At 44.6% G+C, this 21,338-nt stretch overlaps 1 long non-coding RNA gene across 1 annotated transcript in view; it reads left to right on the top strand.

Moving 5' to 3' along the window:
* The window catches only part of LOC146026970 (uncharacterized), a 26,303-nt gene extending 7,984 nt beyond the window's left edge, over window positions 1–18,319 (top strand). Inside the window, exons 2-3 of the long non-coding RNA XR_014454602.1 lie at window positions 18,010–18,066; window positions 18,177–18,319. This is a non-coding gene — a long non-coding RNA (uncharacterized LOC146026970). The remainder of the gene's footprint in view (window positions 1–18,009; window positions 18,067–18,176) is intronic.
* The last annotated feature ends 3,019 nt before the right edge of the window (window positions 18,320–21,338 follow it).

Here is a 21,338-nt window from a genome sequence, read left to right as displayed (position 1 = left end):
TACGGGGTTTACACCCTGAAATGTTATCTGTTACCGCCTATACAGATGTTTTATTGCAGTTGTCTGAGTGCCGTTTATTCCCAGTTTGGGAGTTGGATTATATATATATATATATATACTAGGTGATTCATCGCGCCCTACGGGCGCTCTTCACACCGTCGTAAGGGGCTGCGCCCCCTTAATTTGTGAACGTTTGTATATGAGAAATATGGTTAGAATTGTATGAAAGATGCCCTGTATTGCAACTTAGGTGTCCGCGAATCACGGGAGGGGGGGTCGCGGAGGGTGCCGCGAATTGCAGGAGGGGGGGGTTGTGGGGGGGTGGATGCTGCGAATCGCGGGAGGGATTGCAGAGAATCGCGGGAGGGGGGTCGCGGGGTGGGTTGCCGCAAATCGCGGGAGGGGGGTTACGGGGGCGGGGGTTGCGGCGAATCATGGTAGGGGGGGTCGCGGGGGGTGTGCCGTGAATCACGGGAGGGGGGGTCACGGGGTGGGGTGCCGAGAATCGCGGGGGGGGTGTGTGTGTGCCGTGAATCGCGGGAGTGGGGGGTTGCGGGGGGGTGGGGGGGGTGTGACGCGAATCGCCACAAGAAAAAATCAACACAGAAAGGTCAACACATGTAAATGTTGACATATGTGTGGCACTTCATTGGTGTCCATGTCGACACATGAGAATGAATATGAAAACATTCAAAAAATGAAAAAGAAAACTTCAAAAACTCATGTCAACCTTTTTCATTGTCGACCATAGCCATGTCAGTGTTTTCCATGTGCAATTTAATTCTGGAGCTGCCGCAAATCGCGGGGGGGGGGGGGGTGCCGCGAATTGCGGGAGGGGGGGTCGCGGGGGTGGGTGCCGCGAATCGCGGGAGGGGGGGTTACGGGGCGGGGGTTGCGGCGAATCATGGGAGGGGGGGTCGCGGGGGTGTGCCGTGAATCACGGGAGGGGGGTCACGGGGTGGGGTGCCAAGAATCGCGGGGGAGGTGTGTGTGTGTGTGCCGTGAATCGCGGGAGTGTGGGTTGTGGTGGGGGGGGGGGGGTGGGGGGGGGTGTGACGCAAATCGCCACAAGAAAAAATCAACACAGAAAGGTCAACACATGTAAATGTTGACATAAGTGTGGCACTTCATTGGTGTCCATGTCGACACATGAGAATGAATATGAAAATATTCAAAAAATGAAAAAAAAAAACTTCAAAAACTCATGTCAACCTTTTTCATTGTCGACCATAGCCATGTCAGTGTTTTCCATGTGCAATTTAATTCTGGAGCTGCCGCGAATCACGGGGGGTGCCGCGAATTGCGGGAGGGGGGGGTCGCGGGGTTGGGTGCCACGAATCGCGGGAGGGCGGGGTTCACAGGGGTTCCGGTGGGGGGTTGCCGCGAATTGCGGGAGGTGGGGGTGCCGCGAATCGCGGGAGGGGGGGTTGCGGGGGGGTGTGACGCGAATCGCCACAAGAAAAAATCAACACAGAAAGGTCAACACATGTAAATGTTGACCTAAGTGTGCCACTTCATTGGTGTCCATGTTGACACATGAGAATGAATATGAAAACATTCAAAAAATGAACTACATCTTCAAAAACTCATGTCAACCTTTTTCATTGTCGACCATAGCCATGTCAGTGTTTTCCATGTGCAATTTAATTCTGGAGCTGCCGCGAATCACGGGGGGGTGCCGCGAATTGCGGGAGGGGGGGGGGGTCGCGGGGGGGTGCCGCGAATCACCGGAGGGGGGGTTGCGGGGGTGTGACGCGAATCGCCACAAGAAAAAAATCAACACAGAAAGGTCAACACATGTAAATGTTGACATAAGTGTGGCACTTCATTGGTGTCCATGTCGACACATGAGAATGAATATGAAAATATTCAAAAAATGACAAAAAAACTTCAAAAACTCATGTCAACCTTTTTGATTGTCGACCATAGCCATGTCAGTGCAATTTAATTCTGGAGCTGCCGCGAATCACGGGGGGTGCCGCGAATTGCGGGAGGGGGGGTCGCGGGGGTGGGTGCCGCGAATCGCGGGAGGGCGGGGTTCACAGGGGTTCCGGTGGGGGGTTGCCGCGAATTGCGGGAGGTGGGGGGTCACGGGGGGTGCCGCGAATCGCGGGAGGGGGGGTTGCGGGGGGGTGTGACGCGAATCGCCACAAGAAAAAATCAACACAGAAAGGTCAACACATGTAAATGTTGACATAAGTGTGCCACTTCATTGGTGTCCATGTCGACACATGACAATGAATATGAAAAAATTAAAAAAATTAAAAATAAATCTTCAAAAACTCATGTCAACCTTTTTCATTGTCGACCATAGCCATGTCAGTGTTTTGCATGTGCCATTTAATCCTGGGGCTGCTGCGAATTGTGGGGGGTGCCGCGAATCGCGGGAGGGGGGTCGCAGGGGGGTGCCGCCAATCGTGCAAGGGGGGGTCGCGGGGGGGTTCTTTTTGCCACGAATCGCGGGAGGGAGGTCGCGGGGGGGGGTTTCCGCGAATCGGGGGGGGGGGGGTCACGGGGGAGGGTTTGCCGCGATTCGCGGGAGGGGGGGGTCGCGGGGTGGTGGTTATGCCGCGAATTGCGGGCGGGGTCGTGGGGGGGTTCTTTTTGCAGCGAATCGCGGGAGGGGGGGTCGCGGGGGTGTTTTTGCTGCGAATCACGGTAGGGGGGGTCGCGGGGGAGCGGGTGTTTTTGCCGCGAATCGCGGGAGGGGGGCGCGGGGGGGGGAGGTTTTGCCGCAAATCGCGGGAGGGGGGCGCTCACCTGGTGGCTGTGGAGTAGCAGTGCTGGGCAACATGGGAAGGCAGTGGGTGTCTGGCACTGTCTGTGGGCTCACTGGGCTGGTTCTCTGTCACATATCTCCCAACATGACCCTCTCCAGGAGGGACACAATGCTCTGTTTCTAGACTTCCCCTTAATGTATGATTGCCATCACCTGTTTTAAACAGGTTAATTTCTCAGAAACAGATGAAGGCAATCACACATTAAGAGGAAAGTCCAGGAACAGAGCGTTATAGACACAGACACCCACTTTGAGTGACAGATGTAGCCAAAGATATAGGAGATATATATATATATATATATGTATATATATATAGTGTGTCCTCACTATCAGTGGCATAGCAACAGCAGGAAGTGAGTGTAGATTTCTTAAACATTTATTAAAAAAAATGTTTTTTTATTTTTAAAAACATAAAAATCGATAAAATCGCAGATTTTTTTTCTTTTTGGCTCCTACGCTATTATTAACCTCAATAACATTAATGTCAACTCATTTCCAGTCTATTCTGAACACCTCACACCTCACTATGTGTTTTTAGGCCAAATGGTTGCACGGAGGCTGGATGACTAGGCTAAGCGACCCAAGTGGGCGGCACACACACGTGGCTTATCTAGGAGTGGCACTGCAGTGGCAGACAGGCAGTTTGAAAAAAAAAAGAACACATAATGCCAAAAAAAAGAGGTGCAAGATGGAATTGTCCTTGGTCCCTCCGACCCACCCTTATGTTGCTTAAATAGGACATGCACACTGTCTTTAACAAACCAATCATTTCAGTGACAGGGTCAGCCACACGACTGTGGCTGAAATGATTGGTTTGTTGCAGCCCCCACAAAAAAAAGAAACAAATCCTCTCTCCCTGTACAACTAGCTCTACAAAGGCAAGATGTCGTCCTCATCCTCCAATTCCTCACCCCCTTCAGTACGTACATCCTCACAGATTATCAATTCGTCCCCGCTGGAATGTACCATTACAGGTCCCTCTTTAGAGTCCTGGTCAGCAAGCAGCGTTTAACCTCCTACGCCGCTCGCTGACCAGGTTCCCCGCTGCACTAAAAAAAACTCTTTTGGCGTACACACTGGACTTATGCAGCAGTACCAGTGGACTTTAACGGCAATGCCACTGGATTGAACTCATGCAGCATTATCACTGGACTGGACTTATGTAGCACTATCACTGGACTGGACTATACAGGAGTATCGCTGGACCTTAACGGCAGTGTTACTAGACTTATGCAGCAGTACAAATGGACTTTGATGGCAGTGCCATTGGAGTTATGCAGCAGATTCACTGGACTGGACTTATGTAGCAGTATCACTGTACTGGACTATACAGCAGTATCACTGGACTAGACTACACAGCAGTATCACTGGACTGCATTATGCTGAACTATTACTGGACTGGACTATACAGCATTATCACTGGACTAGACTATACAGAACTATCACTGGACTGGACTATAAGCACTATCACTGGACTGGACTTTGAGCAATATCACTGGACTGGAATTTAAACACTATCACTGAACTGGAATTTAAACACTTTCAATGGACATTTCAGGATGGCCGGGCAGCACAGCAGGCAGGCGGGCAGGCAGACGTGCGGGTGGGCAGAGAGGATGCTTCCTATTCACTCTCCTAGACTGGAGTGAAGATGGCGCCCGGCCACCCACCCTTTTATTGGGTCCGGATCTCCGCTCCAAGTCTGGGCGGGAATTCCCGAACCGGCTCGGAAAGCTGTTCGGATTGGTGAGTGTTTGAAATGATTCCCCCAATTCAAACTCACACATCCCTAATTTAAAAATATAAATTCCAAATTGCAGGAAGATCTGAACCCGGACAAAGTTTGGATGGGTTTGGATTTCTAAAGATCCCAATTGCACAGTGACATCTGTACTATACATATGTTACTACTATCCATTCTATATCAGCTCTCACTGCCACACTGATTGGTTGTTCCATGCACAAATAAATGAATTCTCCGATTGCATTTGTTATACTAGACTTCTCCTTTTTTTTTTTTTAAAGGAATCTGGTCTTTGAGAACGTCCCACTGGTTTTCCGTTTGCTTTCCTTTACTGCATAGTTAATGAAATCATTTTACTATAAACCACTGTTAAGATATAGATATCTCCTGGCTGTGGTATACATATTTTGGCACACAGTAGATATTTCTCCATTCCTCTCATTTGTACCGCTCTGTAGTGATCACAGGCAGCCTGTTACAGGTTTACAGCGTTCTCTAAATTCAGAGTTCTACAGTCAAACTGGATGACCTTGCCGAGAGGAAGGACGCACAATATAATCCACGCTGACCCATTTTCAGACATGGTCTTTCCTTCCCTGCTCTTCCTGAAGAACATTTAGCTTTGCCTTTAGTCTCCGAGCTTATGTGTTCAAATGTCAGTTCTATGCTGAGCTCTGTCTTTGAAAAGGAAGAGTCAGTCCCATCTTCTACTGTAGATCACACTTTACACATTTAAGCAGTTTCCTATCTTTGCTTTCATAATTAGCGCTTCTTGAATATTCATTAAGTACTGTCTTGATTAAATGCAGATACTGGATGATTAAGCACTGCGAAGTGCTGGGTGTGAATGCTATTAAATTCTTTAAGGCTTTCTATATACACAATTAGGATGCATGAATTAATTAAATAAATAAATGCGGCACATACAGTAGATGTTCAATTAGGAAACAAGAATAAATTAAATAAATATGTGGCTATTTACCACTTGTAACAATTCCATCATTAATGATTTGACATTCAAGGAGTTCCTTTTTGTCGAAGAAGTATTTGGAATATAATTGAAATATGATGCTGAATTTCCTGAGATCTTCTTGTAGTATGTCAATATCAAAACATCATTTGTTTAAAAGGTGTTCCTTGGTAACGACTGGTGTGTGCTGCAACATTTAACTATTGTGTAGAAGAATCAGAATCAGCTTTATTGGCCAGGTATACTTGCGCATACTAGGAATTTGTTTTTTGCCAGATGGCTAACAAGTAAACAGGTAAAGAGTATACAATATAAACAGGTGGGGGAACATGTACAGTCATACAGAAACATATACAGTACCATGGGGACACAGTGTTAGATTATGTGCAGGGGGTTATGGCGCGACTAGACAGTGAGATGTTCAGGAGTTCACGTGTTAGCAGGTGAACCGCTTGAGGGCAGAAACAATTTAGGTTTCTGGTGGGAATGGCCCTGTAGCATCTGCCTGATGGCAGCAGGTTAAACAAGCCATGGCCAGGTTGTAGTTGGTCCTTGACTATCTTTGTTGCCCATTTTTTTGCTCTGGATAGTTCCAAGTCTTATATAGAGGGAAGGTCCGCCCCGATGATCTTCTCCACAGTTCGAAATTCCTTTTGGAGTCTGCATTTGTTTCTCTCGCTGATGGAGCTGTACCATACCAGTATTGAGGAGCACAGTACAGACTCCACAATCGCAGAGTAGAAGAGGAGCAGAAGCTTCTGTGGGATGTTGAACTTCCTCAGTTGCCTAAGGGAGAATAGCCTCTGCTGCGCTTTTCCAACAATAGTATCAGTGTTGGGCCCCCATTTAAGGTCTCGGGAGATTGTGGTCCCCAGGAACTTGAAGGAGTCCACTAGCGACATGACACTGTTGTGGGAACTGATTGGTTCTGCTTTTTTCTGTTAGGGCCTATCTAGTAGTATTACTAGTCCAGTGGTTCCCATACTGGGTACCATATACAATGCGGTGCTTTGGGCTCTTGCAGATGTTCCCTGGGTTGGTGGTCCAGGATCAATTTTAGATTGTTTAAGGTCAACGTAATAGGCAAAACTGGTGCTTGTGCCTTAGATTATAAACTATGTGGACAAACAGAAATTAATCCTGTACCTCGCCACATAATTGACCTTAAGGCAGGGCCGGTGCTAGGGTGTCTGGCGCCTCCCTGCAAACTGAAATTTTGCGCCCTTCCTTCCATAGCCCATACAGGGAAAACTCATGCTTCAAGAAAAGGTGCGCACTATCATTTTCGATTCACGCTGGACATCACACCGGGAAAGTGACACAGAGAAGAACACATTCAACATCACAAGATAGTGACCTGTCACTTCTTTTACTTTCCTGATCTAACGTCTGGCGTGAATTAAAACTGCACGATAGGACGCAACGCCAGAGGGAAATCCTAAAATATACACCTTTAAATCCTATTTTCACCGAGGTAAGGGTGAGTTTTACCTTACTTAAGATACTGTATACTTGAATATATTTTTAGCATCCGGGAAGCACAGGTCTTATGTACACTATATAACATTTTCCTATTTTCCCATTTAAAAAAAATAAATAAGTGAGTGCTATGGGGGAGTTCATCAGATAGATAAATAAATAGACAGACAGACAGAGATAGATATCAACAGACAGACAGATCTAGATATTAGACATAGATATTGATAGATATAGACAGTCTAATATCTATCTCTGTCTGTCTGTCTAATATATATGTCTCAGTCTGACATAGATAGATAGATCGATAGATAGATAGATAGATAGATCGATAGATAGATAGATAGATAGATATTAGACAGACAGGCAGATATAGATAGATATTAGACAGACAGGCAGATATAGATAGATATTAGACAGATAGGCAGATATAGATAGATATTAGACAGATAGGCAGCTATAGATAGATATTAGACAGATAGGCAGACAGATATTAGAGAGACAGCCAGACATAGATAGATATTAGAGAGACAAGCAGACATAGATAGATATTAGCAGGGCCGGCGCCACAACTAGACAGCTCTAGGCATTTGCCTAGGGTGCCGGCACCTGGAGGGCGGCAGTTCGCCCCTCACCCCCAGAGAACTGTGTAAAAAAATTGCTGCCCCGGCGTCCCTGCAGTGCTGGGGGTACCTGCGGCGCCGTCATGTGTATAAAGCTGGCTGCGGCGGCGCGGGAAGCGCTAGTTATTTGCTATTCACTACAGGGACCCCGCCGGCCGCAGCCAGCTTTATACACATGACGGCGCCGCAGGTACCCCTACGGCACGGACACCCCTGACCGCCCCAGCACTGCAGGGATGCCGGGGCAGCCATTTTTTACACAGGTACCACCCCCCCCTCCCCCCGGCACCGCCTGGGGCGCTCCGGTGCCTTGCACCGGCCCTGGATATTAGTGAGATACACACATAAAACACTCACTCAGTCAGCTCCTCTGTAGGGTCCCGGGCCATCTCCATTGATCATGGAATGGCATAGCTCCACAGCACTGGGATCAGCTGGGGGCATCTAGTGGCACCTGGCAGTACTGCAGTCAGCAGTAACTCCAGAGCCGTCCACAGATCACTGTCCTCTGCCTCCCGCGACCCTCACGCTTCCCGCGGCGCTGGTAAGTGCTTCATGTTGCCGGCGCTGCTGCAGTTTGACAGACAGCGGCAGCCAGCAGTTAGAGGGTGCAGAGCGGGGAGAGCGCCTTTACTGGCCAGCGCCTCCCTGCTTTGCATCCCTCGCTGAGCGAGTTCCGCCGGCCCTGCCTTAAGGATAACTTCTAAACACAAATTTCTTAATTTCAGACATTTTTCTGAATTTCTCTGTTGGTGGGGTAGCTGTAAAATCTCTTATAACATGCCATGATAAAAAAAAAAAAAAAGGATGGGAACCCATAACTAGTCCCTATACTGTGAAACTAAGTGACTGTATAATTACTTAATAACTAGTCAATCAGCCCCTAACTGTTACTTTACAGCCTGTGGGGCAAATATACTTCACCTTGGAGTGATAACCCGAAGAGAGAAAATCTACCGATCAATCAGCTCCTACTGTAACCGTCAATTTTTAAACACAGCCTGGAACATGTTAGTTAGGAGCTGATTGGCCGTCACTTTCTATCTCTTAATCTGAACACTCCCCAAGACTTACTGTACAGCTCACATGACAGTTAGGAGTTGATTGTTTAGTACTTTATCTCTCTTTACGCAACAACTATCCTTCTTTGCATCTTATTTGCATCACAGCACATACAAATGTTTGCGTACCCCTGCATTGTTTTTTGTTGTATAAGTGATGCAAATAAGACATATATAAGAGGAAGGAAACCTGGTGCAGCTTAGACACAAAGAGGCAGATGTATTAAGCCTTAACAAGAGATAAATGCAAGGGTGATAAGGAGAGATAAACGTCCAGCCAATCAGCTCCTTACTGACTTTTTTCAAACACAGGCTGTAACATGGCAGTAAGGAGCTGATTGGCTGGACGTTTATCTCTCCTTATCACCCTTGGATTTATCTCTTGTTAAAGCTTAATACATCTGCCCCATAGTTAGTTAACTATCACTTTGCTTCCAACTCTTTGCTGGGACGGGCACTTATCGGAACTCATGTCCCAACGAGTATCTGCGATGTTTTTTTTTTAATTAAGTCTTTATTTATTGTTTTTTAATTGCATATTTTAGAAAAACTGGCTGACAATAGCCGTACATATCTCACGTTGTTCATCACAATATCAATAAATGGTTATGAACACATTTCAGTAGGTAGAGCAATATATTTCGAATAACATAAAAAAATCGCAATACATAACCCCCCCCTCCCCCTCCCCCCCAAGACATAGCCCACACACATAGTCTGTCCTCTCTAGCCCTACCAGTTCTCCCTTAACCTTTCTTCCTTGCTGGATTCTATTGATTCAAATCTTACAGTAAATTCTTTATCTGGTGCTATCCCTCGAGCCTTCCCCTACCCAACAGCTTTTTATTTAATTTCCCTTTCTTTCATTCCTTCTCTTCTTTTCTTTTCTCCTTTCTTTTTCCTCTCCTTCCCTGCTTACCCCCTCCAGTTGCCATTACTTCTCTTCTTCTTCGTTTATATAATAACCTGGTTCAGCCTAAGATTACTAGGTGACTTATGCCCTTTTGTTCATTATCCGTTACAAGGAACAAAAAAAAAAAAAAAAAAAAAAAAAGTGCAGTCTGTGCAATTCTTACTCGCAAATCGAGCCCACAAAGTATAAAAAGATGTGTGGGCATCACACCTGTTAGGACTTGCTTCTTCATACTGTGTTTGTTTGTGAAACCCCAAGCCCTGGTGTCTTGACTATTAACCCTCCCTCCCTCCCCCTTGCCCCCCTCATTTTGGCTAAACACCGTGTCGACACAGTTAAATTACCACTGTCTCTTATTCTTTTCCCTGTGAATTTTATGGGATTCCCTCCTATCGCTTTTCCCCTGTTTGTGACCCGTTTATTTAGTCGGTAATTATTCCCGACCATGCCCTATTCACCCTCTGTGCTACATGTAATATCTAATGTGTAAAAAGTGTTCCTTGTACTACTATTTAGTTTTCATTATTATTCCGGGCATCTATTTTAAATAACCTTGAATTTCTCCATCTTCCCCAAATTTTCCCGTATTTGACCAAGGCCCCTCTGGAGGCGTAAACAAATCTTTCATGCTCACAAGTGCTGTTGACCAGATTCACCCATTCGGTGACATTCGGACCCGAGGAGGCCATCCATTGCCTGGCAATTACGACTTTCGCTATTGCTGATACATTAACCACCAAATCCTTCCAATCATCGTTTGGGTCATCCTGCTCCCACACACCCATTACCATACTTCTCGCTGTTAATACCCCTCGAGGGACCCCCGTGATCACCAGAATATTCTCCACCCTCTTCCAAAACTCCTTGATAACCTTGCAATCCCATAATAGATGCCAAAAAGATCCTATTTCCACCCTACATTTGGGACATCTATCGTCATGAGTTCCTGCTATTCTTTTTAATCTGACCGGGGTCAGGTAGCTCCTATGGAGAATATTAAATTGCACTTGCTGGATTCGGATAGATGTAGTAGCCCTCCCTGGTACTGCTAATGCCCTATCCCAGACTAACTCCATCCCCTGCTGGAGATCTGCGGCCCATTTGTCCCTCAGGACTTGCAATTCGTCGACCTGGGTGTATGACCTCAGGAAGCCATATATTCTGAACAATCTCTTCCCGCCACCGCTCAATTGCTTGATGAATTTTTTGCAAGGTGATTCTATAACATTTACAGATATGTCCCCGACCTGCTGTAGTGCACTTCTAACCTGAAGAAATCTGAAAAACATATGTCTGGGCAGATTATATTCCTCCCGAATTTCTTCAAAAGATTTAATGTTGCCGTTTCTGAAGAATTGCTCGATCCTTGTCATCTCATATTTCCCCCATATCGCCATACCCTGTTGCTTTTTTAATTCCGTCAATTCATTCAAGAAAAAAATAGAAGTGTCAGGGTCCACACCCTCAAAGTTAATTAACTTGTGCACCCATCTCCACACTTTAACTGCTTGCATCAAGATAGGTGGAGGGTGCCCTCGCAGGTCCATCGATAGCAACCACTGAAGTGGGCCCATATCGGGTTCTCTAAACCTAATTAAAGCGGCTATCTCCACCGTGGCTTCGCCGTCCCGAACCCAAGCACATAGATGGACCAGCTGAGCAGCCATATAGTAAGCCCTGAAGTTCGGAACCGCAAGTCCACCCCTATCCCTGTCTCTGCACAAAATATCCATCCTAATTCGAGGGCGCTTTTCATGCCAAATAAAAGAAGATAGGATACCATTAATCTTTTTAAAATAATCATCTTTTATGTAAACTGGAGATTGTTGAAATACATAAATTAACCTGGGCAGAATCGACATCTTTATCAAATTTACCCTGCCAATCTGAGATATGGGGAGTTTTAACCAACAACGACATTTAACCTTGATATCTTGTATAAGTGGCGTAAGATTGTCCCGAATATAATCCAATGGAACCTCCGAGACCCACACGCCCAGGTATCTGAACCTGTCAGTGGGACGCAGAGGGGAGCCTACCGTACCTCCTAGCTCATTCTCCCCCACATTTAACAAGTGGGATTTCCCCCAGTTAATTGTGAGACCCGAGAATAACCCAAACTCCCTCATATTCTCAATAATTCTGGGGATATCCTCCTCAGGGTTCTCTACTCCCACTAACAAATCATCAGCGTATAAAGACACCATATTCAAGCCGTACCCTGCTCCATGTCTACCTCCTTCTAATTGCGTTCTTAGTATGCAGGCCAAGGGTTAGACAGCTACTGCAAACAGAAGGGGAGAGAGGGGACATCCCTGTCTGGTCCCCCTAAAAAGAGGGAACAGCGGGGATGTAAACCCATTTATCGATACTCTAGCATGTGGATTTTTGTACAGTAGTGAAATCCACCCTATAAAACGATTCCCAAAACCAAAGGTCCTTAGAACCGCCCACAAGTAATCCCATAATCTCCTTTCCCTTTTGAAGACCACGCTCGCCATTTTTAAACACAGCCTGGAACATGTTAGTTAGGAGCTGATTGGCCGTCACTTTCTATCTCTTAATCTGAACACTCCCCAAGACTTACTGTACAGCTCACATGACAGTTAGGAGTTGATTGTTTAGTACTTTATCTCTCTTTACGCAACAACTATCCTTCTTTGCATCTTATTTGCATCACAGCACATACAAATGTTTGCGTACCCCTGCATTGTTTTTTGTTGTATAAGTGATGCAAATAAGACATATATAAGAGGAAGGAAACCTGGTGCAGCTTAGACACAAAGAGGCAGATGTATTAAGCCTTAACAAGAGATAAATGCAAGGGTGATAAGGAGAGATAAACGTCCAGCCAATCAGCTCCTTACTGACTTTTTTTAAACACAGGCTGTAACATGGCAGTAAGGAGCTGATTGGCTGGACGTTTATCTCTCCTTATCACCCTTGGATTTATCTCTTGTTAAAGCTTAATACATCTGCCCCATAGTTAGTTAACTATCACTTTGCTTCCAACTCTTTGCTGGGACGGGCACTTATCGGAACTCATGTCCCAACGAGTATCTGCGATGTTAACAAAAATTATATATAACGATACAAATTTTTATTTGTTTGTAAATTGCACCGTAGTTTGCTAAACATCATCATCATTATCAGGGAGCACTTGCACCAGCCTGCCTATTCTTGGTGCAAATGATAAGCCTGGAAATATGTACACTAAAGGCCCCCATACATTAGGTCAATTTTACCATTTTTCACCCGATTCCGATGGATGTTGGTGAAAAGTGGCGAAATCGAACAAGTTTAGCATCTAATACGATGCACGGATCGTAGTCGGAGGTGTGACCTGCTGCACGTCTGACCTCTGACTCGCCCCCCCCCCCCTCCCGACAGTGGGAAATACATCACATGCAGAAGGACCACATTCATGTATCACATGCAATCCTGCCACCCGATAAGGTCCCGGCTGCTCAAGGGGGATTGGCTGGCCATACACTGCTGTGACTTCTCGCAGTACTGTATGGCCACCTTTACTCTTACAGTACAGTATGTGCAATTCTGCATACCCATAATACTGTCCACAAGCCCTCTCTGAATCTTACCTACATGACAGCGCTACATCATAGCCCAGAATCATACACAAGTCAAGATGTATACGCCTACAGAAATACGTAGGCTATGCTCTGCAAGCTGGTGTGCGATCAATTATAGCATCAGATCCATAATAATACCCCTAATGCACAAGGTTGATGCGGACTTTGGTTCATTGTAGTTCACATTAAAACTTTAGGCATGATAACTAAACCATATGGACTCCACCTTTTCATAGGAACAGATCACGTCATTATTTTTCCCTTCTGCCTGATATCTGCTCGCACTAATTATATTGCCCTAGAGAGGGCTGATGATTCTGCTATCTCAACCTCACAGATGGCAGACTAGAACGGGCCTTGTCAATTTGAATTTTGATGGGAATGAATGGAGAAAATAAATCATATCCTTATGTTCTAAATTACTGTAGGGGGCTTCGATATATACAGTATGCACAAATAAATGTCTGGTTGGTACATATCTACCTAAAGTGGACCCATCGCCTGTTCACACTGAAGGCAGCTACTTACAGTTCAGAGAAGCAGCTCATTAAGGACTATTAAGTACGACCATAAGTACGTTATGTCTTAAGCTGGTAACACACAATAAGATATGTTAAGTGATATATCATTCTGACAAATTCCCTCTCAAATGGACATAATCATGTGCACTGCAGAGGGGCAGACAGATGTAACATTTGCAGAGAGAATTAGATTTGGGTGGGGTTTTACTACAAAGTGAGATCTATATTGCAGTGTAAAAATAAAGCAGTCAGTATTTTCCCTGCACAGAAACAAAATAACTCACCTAAATCTAATTTTCTCTGCACAAGTTATATCTGCCCCACCTGCAGTGCACATGGTTTTGTCCATTTGAGAAAGAATTTGCCTTTTGCGAGTAAACCAGAATAAGGGCCATAGATTGGAAAAATATATTCTGCACAAGGTATAGTATGTACTGTACTTCTTCTGACCCATTGTTCCCGGCCGTGGTTCAGTGAATAATCACATCGGGTGTGCTGCATGTTCAATGGGACAAATCCATGGCTGTCGCGGGGTTGTTCCATGCAGCATATAACGATATATTGTGACACCGTACAGCATATTGTTTAGGGGGGGTTATTCTAGTTCACTCACAAAGGCACAATCACTCTCTTATGGACAAAACCATGTGCACTGCAGGTGGGGCTGATGTAACATGTGCAGAGAGAATTAGATTTGGGTGTTTTATTGTTTCTGTCCAGGGTAAATACTGGCTGCTTTATTTTTACACTGGAACATAGATATCAGTTTGAAGTACAAACCTCACACAAATCTAACGCTCTCTGCACATGTTACATCAGCCCCACCTGCAGTGCACATGGTTTTGTCCATAAGAAAGTGATTGTGCCTTTGCGAGTGAACTAGAATAACCCCCAGTGTGTATGATGATCTCTAGTATGTGGACTGGAGGTGACAGTTACACTTATACAAATAAACTCAATGTAATATACAAAGGCATCATTCTGCATTATGTAACTTCTGTTATAAAGATCAATGTTAGCTTTTATGCACTTTATTTTCCTCTAAGTTTGTCCTTGCTCTGCATCACGCTTACAGACTTCAAACAATACAGAAAGGTCTGTTCAATTCAGGTAGAGTTTTTCAGAAACAGCACATTTTTGGACAAATGTAATAGACTTCAAATTCAGCAACGGTGCGGGATGTCGGCCGGACTCGGAGGTTGTAGAGAGAAAAATAATTTTCTGGGCAAAATCATGCCTTGAAAATGAATGCCTCTTTTAAAAAAAATCAGAGTTAGTCAGGCATCGTGCATGGTCGCCGAACTTGGAGGATATTACTTTGGGCCACTTTTGTGCAGTGTCGCTGTCTGGACTAAGCAAAAAGTTGTGGGAGCACCCAAATAACAGTTTACCAGCAGCATCCTTAGCTGCACCAGCCAATAATAAAAAAAAATGTGCATGCTGGTCAATGTATGAAAGGCTGACTTGTAGGAAAATGCTTGTAATGGGTCATTTAAAGACAACAAAGCGGCGGACATTAAGATCACTTATCACTATGCTGGCCTAATAAGTAAATGTTGCCACTCCTGTAGGGTCTTAAACTTTTTTGTTTCAGCAGCCCCAGCAGCACCTGATGCTGGAAAGTCAAGCTGAATTAAGCGCAACATCGGTCTGGGTCGATGAAATGCCTATTGTGAGGAGCAGAGGTCTATGACCAGTGCAGTGTGGGTGCGAGTTTCCCTTTTTATATTGCTATTCTGAGAAGCATAGATGGGACCAGCAGTTGGAAGGCATGCTGGTTCTTGTAGGGGCATTTGGAGAACCCACTGTAGATGTGAATCCAGATATGGTTTTGCTATTATCATGTAGCACGACAATAAGCAAGTATATGATGCATAGTAGATGCTATTAACATGTAGTCTTAGGGACCACCAGTATCAGTAAAACCTTGACACAGCCTGGAAACTAATAGCCCTTTTCCACTAGGAAATTCTACCCGGGTTTTTGCGCGGGGACACGCACCGACACGGGTTTTTTGTTAGTGTGAACGTGTCCGACTTACAAAACACGGGTAGAGAGACCAGGGAATTCTACCCTGGTATCTACCAGGGTAGAACACGGCAATGACATGTGTCTGTGCGCAGTGTAAATGCACATTACCCGGGTTTTTAAATCCGGGTAACGCTCTGAGGCCGTTTATTGGTTCATTATTTGAAAAAAGCTATGTCTTGTGGGCATTCTTGTTTTTTGTCAAAGCTTACCCGGGTTAAGAGTAAATGGCTCCGACACGGGTATAACACGGGTCTATGTGTGGTGTAAACAGTGTTTCTACCCGTGTCTTACACGGGTATGATCCGTGTTCAAAAACCCGTGTTTAACACGGGTTTCAAAAGGAAAAGGGGTATTAATCATGTCCTTGCAAATATATGGAAATACGATTTCTTATTAAGTGCTGCTGATATCTTTTGGTGTTCTGAGGGAAAAAGATGTATTATTCTTGTTTAAAATACACCCTTCCCCCTTTCATGCAAATGAAAAACTTACTCAATTAATTGAGAAGCTACCATTTTATATTGGGGGTTGTGATCTGGGCCAGGTGAGCTAGCACCTACCCCTAGACCCAATGTCTTCCTTAATATGTACAAGTCATCATTTTGTAAGTAATATAGAACTACTGTATACTTTCAAAATCAAAGTCAATTCATTTTTCCAACATGTTAACAGCTTTGTTAATTGTTTTTTTTTTTTAACAAACTGTTTTATTGAGTTTTTACAAATATGCACTGTGTACAATGTAGCAACAATGTAAAAATGTGAAGCAGCTTATTGACACTACAGTACAATTCACTCGTATGCGGTCATAATTGTAATCCTTGACCTAAGGTATCGAAGGCAACTGGATTTCAATCAAAATACACTCCAAACATATATAAGCATAAAAAGAAGAGAAAATACGTAGAACAAACACGACAAAAAACAAGACAAGACGAACAAGGGAAATATAAAAGGGGAAGGTCACAAGCACAACATATTCCGTAACCAAGTACAGATATAGAATCTGCCCACTATGTGGTATTATTGTAATTCCCTACACCATAGACATGAATCAATAGCATGGACACATAAAAATAGCACTAATATGGTAACGTACAAAAAGACAACAAAGACTGAAGTTAGTGGTTATCAGCAATCTGTCTTAATAAGGACCAAGTCTTGTTTACAAATAGTTTGTATATACCGTATATATGAGTGCTTGTGACTTCATCCTGGGATTTAAGATACATTCACACCTTTTTCGAGCTCCGGTAGAGTGGCCTGTTGTATATAATATATAACCCTTAAGATCGTGGTAGATACTTTTAAAACTCTAGGGGCAGTATTCAATGAAAAAGTTCTCTGTGCATGGAGAGCGTTTTATTTCGCTCTCCATGCACTCTCCGTGTTCCGGAGGGCTCTCTGCCACTCCTGCTCCCTCTATTCAATGTGCCTGATGCTCTCCGCCACTCGCGGAGAGTCTTAACCCCTACAGGGAGCAGGGAGCTTTCAGGGAGCCGGAAGCAGCCAGAGAGATTAAAGTCTCCCTGGCTGCTCCAGAGGACTGTGGAGGGGAGGGGGGCTCTCCAGGACCCAGGCTGCACCCCCCTATAGCCAGCGGGGGACCCAGTATTCACTGCACCCGTTTGTGCATAGTTACGTTCGGGTGCAGTGAATATATGAATATCTAATGAGCGGCTCGAGCGCTCCGGCCCCCTGCTGGCTGCACTGTGTAAAAAAAAAAAAAAAATTTAAAAAAATATTTTTTTTAAAATTAAATATATATTCATGTGCTATAAGCACATGAATAAAAATAACATGACCCTTCACAGAAAAAAAAACTGATTTTTTGACACCAAAATTTCTTAAAAAAACCTTTTAGTTTAAAAGTTCACATTCCAGCTCTCCATCAAAAGATGGAGAATTGCTACACGGAGAGACACGGAGAAAGTCACTTAGAAAGACGGAGAACATTTCACATTGAATAGGGTTGCTCGCTTTTGGAGAGAAAAATGCTCCGTCCAAGGCGAACAAAGCACAAGTTCTCCACAAAACACGGAGAACTTTTCTCATTGAATACTGCCCTAGGAGTGGATCTTTTTATCCAATATCTTAAAATGAATTGTTGTAAGAGGGTAAACAAGTTCCTGTTTGCTAGGTCCCAAGTCCCAAACAGTAAAAAGGCACGCAATGGGGTGTTTTTTGACAGATATTTTAAATGCCTTATTTACAAAATTGACAATTTTGTTCCAAAACATAGACATTTTCCGGCATTCAGAAGTTATGAAAGTAATGTGCTTCTCTTGTACATCTCTTCAGGTACCGTGTGGGCTCTGTGAAGAATTTTAAGATGCGTTTCCTGCAAGGAGGCTGAATGTAGGTATTTAAATACTGGTTATGCTTTATCAGTGTTTGTTCATCCGGCAGGTGGGGAATGTCCCTTTGCCATGCTGAGAAAATAGAATTACATACAACTTTTCTTTCAGGGCAGCAAAGGAGAACACCCCACCCCCAGATCGAAAACATCACGAATGGAGCTGATCAATATCTTTCCATGTGTTAAAAGTCGAATTATGAAGCCCTGGAATAAATTGGGGGTTCCCTCATAAAGTGGTAAAGTAAGAGGAGAAAGGGCATCTTCCCAATTTTTTTTATAGATGCACATCTAAGCAAAAAATGTGCTTCTAAATAAAATATTTCTAAAACATGAGGGGGTATCTGTTTTTTGGGCGTATGCATTAGAGCAACTGGTGAAAAAGAAAAGAACAACTCTAGTTCTAGATTATGGTTCACAAAGTCAGAGCACCTCCATATCCAATCGGTGATATATCTAAAATGGGTGGCCCTTCCGTACACGGCGGGTTCAGGGACAGCCAGTCCATCTTCTAGTTTAGGTCATTTCAGTTTTTCATAGGCAATCTTAGGATTTTTGCCGGCCCATATAAATCATTTAAAAGCCTGTTCTACCTTAGCATGATCTGTTTGAGATAACGGGGGACATTTACCAAAATGGATTCGTAGAAAAAAGGTGTATTCGTAGGGAGAAATACACCTTTTTTTTACGAATTTGTATTTTCGGGATTTACAATCCCAAAAATACAACAATGGGACATTCGTCGGTTTGTTTTTTTGCCAAGACACTTACCTGGACTACGTCGCGCTGGGACAGGTAAGTATGGTTTCCTTCCACAGCTTCCCAAATGGATTTCGTCGGATCCGGACGGCGACAGCGACGGTCGACATGGAGGCAGAAGACGACACAGGACCAGAAGACGACGACACAGGACCAGGGCGACCTATGGGAAGAAGATAGGTAAGTATTAGTATGTGTGGGCTTTGTATGTATTAAAGTTTTATTTTAAAAGTGTGTCAGTGTGTTTTGTGCACTATTTTTTTAACTGTGGAACTACAAGTGCCAGCGGGCCCTTTAATGCCCAGCAGGCTGGGACTTGTGGTTCTCCAAGTCCCAGCTTGCTGGGGAGGCTTGCTGGCACTTGTAGTGCCACAGTAAAAAACAATAGTTTAATCTATTTTTTACACCATAATCAGCCCGATGCCCACCGTCCAGGGGCATCGGGGACAGTACCAGGCTTCAGCCTGGTCAGGTAAGTCCTGGAGGGGGGGGACCCCTTCATTGGGGGGGTCCCCACTCCCCCAGGGCCCCTGGCCAGGCTGACTGGTCGGTAGGGTTAATGTTTTGGCCGCGGGACCTTATATAATAAGTGTCCCCCGGCTGTGACATTACCCTGCTGGCTGGTTGTGCCTGGGACTGGTTCTTGAAATACGGGGGACCCCTAGTCATTTTGTCCCCCGTATTTTGGGAACCAGCCCCGGACCTGGAGCCTGGGGCTGGTTGTTAAAAATCGGGGAACCCCTATTTGTCGGGTTCCCTGATTTTTAATTACCGGCCCCGGCTCCTTCAGCCTGGTGCTGGTTACAGCTGTGGGGGGGACCCCACGCCGTTTTTTTTTTAAATTTATTTATTTTTCTATTTTTTTTTACACTCTGCAGCCTGCACGGATCTGACTGATCCGTGCAGACTGCTACAAATAATTTGTATTAGCGGCCGTATATATGGCCAGCTAATACGAATTGTTACACCATCGGAGGGTTACAAAGCAGTCGTATCTGACTGCTTTGTAATTTCCCCTCCGGAACACGACTTTGCATACGACTTAAACAGTCGTATGCAACCGTAGGGGAAATACCAATACGAAAAACTAGGTTTTTCATATTGGTAAATTTCCCCCAACATGATGGGTAACATTTGTAGAATGTATGCTAGTTTATGGAATATGGTGGATTTTAATACTGCTGCCCTGCCCATCAAGGACATGGGGAAGTCTGTCCAGTTAGACAGACTCTGTTGGACAGAAGTCACCACAGGTCTAATACACCATGTCCAACCTAGTTGGGATATGTATTCCCAGATACTTCAGCGCTGTTCTCACAATAGGGAACTGGGATAGGACTGGGTGGGAGCCACACTCTCTAGTCCCCCCACTAAGCAGGAGTATTTTGGATTCAGCTTAAGTGACCCTATATCCTGTAAAACAGCCGAACCCCTCTATTTCAGCCACAATGGTAGGTACCGAAACGGAGGAGTTTGAAATGAACAATAACATATCGTCTGCAAATAGGGCAATTTTGCATTGTCTTCCCAACCGTGAAACCAGTAAAGGAGTAGAGGTTTTACAGGGTGACCGCCAGAGGCTCCAATGTCAAAGCAAACAGCAGTGGCGATAGGGGACATCCCTGGAGGGTGCCTCTCTCAATATGGAATGGGGTAGATAGATAGCAGTTACCTATAATTTGGGATTTAGGGTTGGAATACAAATTTGTGAACAGATGTAGAAATTCTGGGGAAGCTCCAAACCTCTCCGGGCAGCGAAGAGATGGTCCCAAGTCACCAGGTCAAATGCCTTTTCCATGTCTACAGACAGGACAATTTGAAGGCATTGGTTTTGGAAAGTTGTAACCATTGCTGTATAGTCAGGACCTTATGGATATTAATGAGTGACTATCATCCCCAAATAAATTTGGGTTGATCCGGATGGATCAGGGAAGGCATTACCAACTTTAGTCTATTAGAAATAATTTTGGTGAGCAGTTTGTAATCCACGTTTAACAATGAGATTTGGTGATATGACTTCTTCCTGGTTTAGGAAGGACCTTAATTAGTGCTGAATTGAAATAGGATGGCAATGGTGTACCTGACAGAAATACATTATACATCGCCTTTAATGAATCCGCTATCTTGGGTGACAGAATCCTGTAGAATTTGTTGGAGAGGCCATCAGGGCCAGGAGCCTTACTGCCCTTAAGACCACTTACAGTACTGTATGACTAATTGAACTTCCTCAGTTGTTATGGGCAGGTTAACGAGGTGACCTGGGATTCAGATATTTGGGGTAGAGACACTTTATTATTTTTGGCAATTGTTTGATTAGAATACAATTTAGAGTAGAAGGATTTGAGCAGATCTGTAATCTGCGCAGTTCTCAAACTGTGGGTCCTGACCCTAAAGTGGGTCCTCACCTTCTCAGCATGGGCTCGGGACTCCATGTTGCTGACTATCAGGCTGATGACTTTTCTAATCTCAGTCAGTGATTCAAGGAGTCTGAAAAATCTGTTGGATTGTCTGTTAT

The sequence above is a fragment of the Crinia signifera genome, chromosome 8 (genome assembly GCF_055691185.1).
Source record: "Crinia signifera chromosome 8, ASM5569118v1, whole genome shotgun sequence".
NCBI classification, from domain to species: Eukaryota; Metazoa; Chordata; class Amphibia; order Anura; family Myobatrachidae; genus Crinia; species Crinia signifera.
Note: the sequence above shows the minus strand (reverse complement) of the source record. Positions and strands in the feature narration are given on the sequence as shown.